Consider the following 5,213-nt stretch of genomic DNA (forward strand, 5'->3'; position numbering starts at 1 on the left):
TACGTTGATAAGTTATTTTCAGTACCAACTCTTAAGAATAGAAACCTTTAGTGTCACATGTCTATTTTTAGAAAAGGTTTAACAATTTGACAGAATCAATTTTGCTTTGTAACTTAGAGTATACATCACCGAGGACCCTACCAACTCATCTTAATTTGACTTACCTTATCAATCCGATAACGCGCTTCGCCTCGTTCGTTTAGCTGTGAATCACAATGCTGGAGCAATAAAAAAACGGAACCGGTTGGAATTTGTCCAGACTGGAGTATCCAGTCCAGCGAAAAAAAACGAGGTCGGTGAATCTTGATCTCAAGAAGCGACCGTATTTTGGCAGTTAGACGTGCCTCTTTAGCTCAGTGGTAGAGCGCTGGTCTCGTAAACCAGCGGTCGTGAGTTCAATCCTCACAGGAGGCAGGAGCGTGTTTTTTAATGTGTTAAAAAAGGGGAATGTTTAAATATTTCGGTGTCGATTAAAAAAAAATCATTATACGGATAGGCTCACTACGGCACTAAAAATATAAAACAATTTTTTCTACTAATTAAGTCTTATGAAGATTATTGTGGCATGTCTTTAGAGTAGGTCCAGGAGATAATTAATTTCGATATCCTTTCCATTTCAAGGCGAACTTCTATCATTCATTTGTACTTCATACGCAGCTTTACGATGTTTTTTGAAAAATGTTCTCGAAAACCGCAACTCTTTTACTTGCTGCAGAAAATTAATTGTAACCGTTTGGCCCAGGTTGGCGATATGCAGTGCACATCAATGCATGGCAACAAAAAAATAAACACAGTTCCTTCCAACCAGTAAACACGGATTCCGGGCATGCACACGAGATAAAACATATTTTATTGTTGGTAGTTCTCGGTTTTGACGGTGGAGGTGTTCCGAAACAGATAGAGGATGGAAGCAGCGCGGCTTCGCAACGAGTCCCCTGACAGTACGTCGCATAAGCATTTATCATGGCATTATTTACGCTACGATTTTATTTATGTTCCGGACGTGCCAAGTGCGCTATATCTCATATACGCGTTGGTATCTGGACCGGCCGCATGGAGGAGAACTGATCTACATTTGCGCGTAAATACTTGCACCGATGATGGTGCCGTACCGAGCGATGCACTCAACCGGGTTCAACTACCAGAATTGGTCCCTTCATAGTAAAATATCTACACGCTTTGTGGTGTCTTCCGTTTTCGGAAGGTAGACAGATAACGGCCAACCACGCGGCAAAAGGCTTTATTCAGCTCTAAACGGGTGGATCTGCGTGCCATCCCCGTTTCGTTATGATAGTGGCGGTAGTTTCAACATTATTACTGGGATGCTATCTGTCTTCAAACTAATATTTCTCGAAAAATGTTCCAGAATGAAACATTAGGAATCATGCAACCACACATTGCATTGATCTCTTATCTAGGACAATTTCTACACAAAAAATTAGTTTGGATTTTTTTTTACCATGAAAGACTCTTCACTCCACTGTCCAATAAAGCCAATTTCTTCACAGTCAAGGTTCTCGTCAAAAGTTCCCATTTCTGGGCCTGCCACTTCTATGATGCCAATCTGAATTCTTGATACTCAATTTTTTATGCCTTGATGCACACGGATGAAAATAATCAGCGTTTCATAAATACCTCCAACGTTGACGCCGTTACCGCATTATATAATTTATTATGGATATTCTCCTGCACGCCGCCAAAGATGGTTCTTAACACTCGTCGCTCGAATACACCGAGTTTTCGCAAGTCCTCTTCGAGCAATATCCATGTCTCGTGCCCGCAGAGAACAACCGGTCTAATGAGCGTCATGTACAAGTTACACTTCGGACGAGGGCTATATCTTCTCGAGCGCAGTTGCTTGTGAAGTCGATAGTAGGCACGACTTCCGCTGATTATTCGCAGCCGGATCTTACCGCTAGTGTAATTGTCTGCGTCACCAGTGAGTCGAGATCGACAAAGTCTTCGACTATCTCCAGCTCGTCGTCGTCGATCGTGATCTTGTTATCACTGGACAAGAGGGTTCGGTCAGTCTCGAATCCGCAGGCCAGCATATACTTCGTCTTGGACGTATTAATCAACAACCCAATCCTTCTTGCTCGCGTTTCAGGTAGAATTCCTTCACCGCCGCAGATGATCTGTCTGCCATATTAATGTCGTCGGCAAAGCAGATAAGTTGACTGGATCTGTTGAAAATCGTGCCCCGCATTTCGCCCACCGCTCGTCGAATAACACCTTCTAGCGCCACGTTGAACATGATGCAGGATATAAAGTGGATTGAGTTTCGGATGGCCAGAAAAAGGTTTCACACCGGAAAACTTCAGCGCATCCGATTCGTCTACCTCCGCATCCAGGCAATCCAGAAGGTCGTACTCCTCTAGTAGGACCATCATCCGGTACTTCTAAGCGGAATAGTTGGAGCCATCAAACAAGGCTAGATGGAACCGCTCACTTCCTTCTTCCGCCATAGTCGGAAACTATTTTTACTTTCGTAGACTCGCGACGAAACGTAAACTGGGCCAATAACCTAAAGTGGATTGAGTTTCGGATGGCCAGAAAAAGGTTTAACACCGGAAAACTTCGGAACAAAGGAAAACCACGTTTTATTGAGTCGAGAGAAAAACTTTTATTAGATGAACACAGTTTATACACGCTTGTTCATATTTACTCGATAACCGTAGCTATAACACTCCGGGCGTATACACTGAGAGGAAAACTCGCTGTGATTGTACACCTCAATAGGATGGACCACCGCCTTGTCGAAGCTCCCTGTGCGAGTCGAATTAACTCGACAATTCACATGTAATCCGCACACAGCACTGCGTTCCATCTATCGTCGCCTTGATGAGTCTGGTTGGCTTCCCGGAAAAGCCGTTCCGGGATTTTCCATAGCTCGTCACGGTCGATCGTGTCGTATGCGGCTTTGAAGTCGATGTAAATTGTTGGTGCGTAGCGACTTAGTGTTCACGGCATTTTTGGAGGATTTTCCGTTATGTGAAGATCTTTTTCTTTTTTCTGGTCCCATCTGGTCCGTCGTAGACCAGCCCTCGATGAAGCTGGCCTGATGAATTCTCACGAATCTGTTTGCTTATGGCATTAGGCGGCGGAGAAGGATTCGGGACAGCACGTTGTTGGCGGCATTGAGGGCAGTGATCGCTCGGTAGTTTTCTTAGTCCAGTTTTCGCCCTTCTTGTACATGTGGGCATATTACCTTCCACTTTCACTCCTCTGGTAGCTGTTCTGTGTCTCAGATCCAGACCATCAACCGGTGTAGGCAATCGGCCAACTTGTGTTACCATTGGGGTATTTCGCCCAATCATACCCATGAAGAGCAAGCAGTTTGGAGTACTCAATATGAGTGCTCAGAGGTAGTAATCATAATCGATTATATATCGATAATTCTTCCCGCCAATATTTAAACTTACATCAGAACACAATTTGTAATAGTTTTTATTAATAAAGCATACTCTTTGATTAAAAACAATAAATAAATAAATAAAGTTAGGAGATTAAAAATAACGTTCACTCCAAATTCAAAAACAGAAGCCAGCGCATGCAAACACTTATGACACAACACAAAACACTTGCCCGATGAGAAGCAAAAGAGGAATGGAAAAACGTCAGGTGGAAAATGGAACGGAAATGTGGGTTGCGATGGGTCAGCTAATCACTTACTAAGATTCGCATATCCTTTCCACCTTCGACCAGCACACGGTTCACATCGCTACACAGTGACCATAGTGGCCATAGTATACGTTCTCGTACGTTAATATAAAGTGTCGAAATATATAGTTAACATATGTGGAAAAGATAATTTAAGTTGAGCGAGTAAAGCAAATCAAGTGAGTTTACTAAGTGATTGCTGTAAACCCCATCCTAACCCCATATTCAATCCATCAGGACCCAGTAGTTTTGGCCAAGAGATTGAACCCAGCAATTTCGGTCAGGATATTTGACTCGACAAAGCTCCAGTTTGTCCAAGTCAAACGGGCCAGTGAGCAAAGATCTGCTTCCGTTTCTCCGTTGAAGAGCCTGCGCACGGACTCGAATAACAATTCCGGCGGACATCGAGAGAAGTGAACAAAAGTTGGTCCCCCACACGACCAGCCACAAAAGCCACCCAAATACAACAACATCGTCGTCAACATCCGGTCCTAGAGGGCCCTGTTCCCTTCAAACGGGTTAGTGAAAGTTCGAACGTGTCCCTCCGTGCTCGAGGCTCTGTTGAGGAGCACGCGGTGTTTTACACCTGCGTGTACCATCCAGAGCAACCACAACGAAGGTTGGCTCCACCACGAGGGCGATCCAACCTCCATTGCCAACCAACACTGTGGACAGTAGATTGTTGACCCACCAACCCAGGATTCTCCATCGGACAACCATCTCAGCACCAGCCGGCCGGCCCCCCAGCAGCAGCAGCAACACACTACACACCCACACAAGACACGTAAGTTATAATAAACAGGACATGAAAATTTAGTTAGCGTGTTTGTGTTTCCTTCCGAACTACCGACCGGTGCATCATTGCGAGAAGCCGACCCGAGGTTCTCCGAAACCTCTGCTCTAGCTTAGCCAAGCAAAAGAGGCCGCATGTGAACCCACCCTCACTAGAATTCCCGTGGCTTGACCAGGAATTCGAGGGCAGTTATAGCTGGTCCGGGCCCATTTTGATGAGTTCAGCTGCGATGCCATCCTATTCAGCCGACTTGTTGCTATTCAGCTGGCGAATAGCTTCCTTAACTTCACTCATCGTTGGGAGTGGCTCCATGTCGCCTCGGTCTCCTACATGTGCGCCGTTTAGTTGTTCATCGCAGTGCTGCTTCCACCTTTTGATCACCTCACGATTGTCCGTCAGGATGCCTTCGTCCTTCTCCCGGCACATTTCAGCTTGCGGCACAAAGACTTTTGCAAGATGCGTCGATAGAACTGCCTCCTTTGCACTGCTGCCGTCCAGGCAGCATTCTCTTCGTCTATAACCCTCCTACACTCGCCATCGAACCAGTCGTTCCGCCAAGTTCGTTCCACATTTCCGATTATGTTCTCCGCTACGCTGATGATGACTGTCTTGATGATCTCGCCGGCTGTGCTGCTTCGAGCGATTGTGCGTAGTCTGCTACGACCTCAGGGTTCTTTAGTCGTAAGATATTCAACGGAGGCTGGCGTCGGTTTCGTATGTCATCTTCTGGAGCACAGAAGGAGGTTACTTTGGAGATGTA

At 45.4% G+C, this 5,213-nt stretch overlaps 1 non-coding gene across 1 annotated transcript; it reads left to right on the plus strand.

Annotated features, from left to right (window-relative positions):
- The first annotated feature begins 342 nt into the window (after positions 1-342).
- Trnat-cgu (transfer RNA threonine (anticodon CGU)) lies at positions 343-414 on the plus strand. The gene has a single exon. It is a non-coding gene; the product is annotated as a tRNA-Thr (tRNA).
- The last annotated feature ends 4,799 nt before the right edge of the window (positions 415-5,213 follow it).

Source organism: Uranotaenia lowii, chromosome 1 (assembly GCF_029784155.1).
Source record: "Uranotaenia lowii strain MFRU-FL chromosome 1, ASM2978415v1, whole genome shotgun sequence".
Lineage (NCBI taxonomy): Eukaryota > Metazoa > Arthropoda > Insecta > Diptera > Culicidae > Uranotaenia > Uranotaenia lowii.